A 1339-nucleotide genomic window follows, 5' to 3' on the forward strand; every position below is an offset into this window, starting at 1 on the left:
TTGAATCTACTTTACCTTATTATTGGTCTAGAATAATTTAACTTTTTTCTCCCAACCATTGATTTTGTGATGGTTTGTTGAAGATGAAAGCAAGTGATTACTTGAAAAATCAAGATTATTAAAAAAAAACCTAGAACACATAAAAAACAAAAAAAGGACATTGAAGAAGCATAACTGCTAGAACCACAAAGAAAGACTTCATAAACTCCATTCCCTGATCTGCACAGCCACTAAGACCTCTAGAAACAGGTCTGATTTTACCATCCAAGATAAAGTAGAAGTCTTCCACATACCACGAAAGCAGCAAGAGGAGAATAAATGATCTATTTTTTTTGACGTCTTTATTTTGGTGTGGAGATTACGGTTGATGTCTCCAATATTATTTTATTATTTTTTTTTGTTTTGTCTTTCTCTTTCTTTTTGCACTTGAGTATGATTTGATTTCAGAACCGAGATTATTGTGTGGTGCCTGTCTTTATTGTTGTGGTGCTTATCGGTTATTTAATTTGATATTTTTTTTGTGTGTGTGTGTATTGTTGTGGTATTTTAATTACTTTTTTCACATCCTCTCTCAAACTGAGGTTGGAAGCCTCTAGACAGGACTCTGCCTATTTTCAGTATATTTGATTTTTGATTGAGAAGAGGACATATTAGGTGATGGGTATTCCCCTGATTCAATGTGAATATGTACCCAAAATACTACAGTGAAAGATATGTAAGCCATTATGGAAAAAAAAATTGTGTTTTTAATCAGAAACTTTCTTTGACTTACATGTATTATTATTATATCAATTATATTATATGTTATGTTATGTCACTATATTATGTTATATTAGTTTACCTCATTATGTTAATCAATTTTGTCCTTTAAATGAATTCTTACTTAAAAAAAAAACAACTTTAGTTTTCCCTGAAGAAAAAAAAATAATAAAATAAATAAAAGATAAAATAAGGCCTCCCAATTCTTACCACAGGCTGTGTTCTTTACACTGGCTGTATAGAAAGAGGAGGTACAGTAAAGGCACCCCATATACACCTCAACACAGGACCCTTGCCGGGTATGTATTGTGAATTGGGGGACAAAAAAAAAATACCTGTAAGTGAGCCAGCAATGTAGTGCAGGTTTTAAAGAACTTGCCTTTCCTTCGGTTACTCCAGTTCTATCCTAGGCACCCCATTTGGTCCCCCAAAACTGCCAGGAGTGATTCCAAATACAGGTCCATGAATAATTATTCAACATCATAGGGTGTCATGACAAGTCTGGGACCAGAGCAGTGGTGCAAGCAGTAAGGCATCTGCCTTGGCACTAGCCGAGAAAGAACCACGATTTGATCTCCCG

At 34.4% G+C, this 1339-nt stretch overlaps 1 non-coding gene across 1 annotated transcript; it reads left to right on the plus strand.

Annotated features, from left to right (window-relative positions):
- The first annotated feature begins 952 nt into the window (after positions 1–952).
- On the plus strand, positions 953–1085 carry LOC126005206 (small nucleolar RNA SNORA51). Its single transcript, XR_007494376.1, has one exon. It is a non-coding gene; the product is annotated as a small nucleolar RNA SNORA51 (small nucleolar RNA).
- The last annotated feature ends 254 nt before the right edge of the window (positions 1086–1339 follow it).

The sequence above is a fragment of the Suncus etruscus genome, chromosome 3 (assembly GCF_024139225.1).
Source record: "Suncus etruscus isolate mSunEtr1 chromosome 3, mSunEtr1.pri.cur, whole genome shotgun sequence".
NCBI classification, from domain to species: Eukaryota; Metazoa; Chordata; class Mammalia; order Eulipotyphla; family Soricidae; genus Suncus; species Suncus etruscus.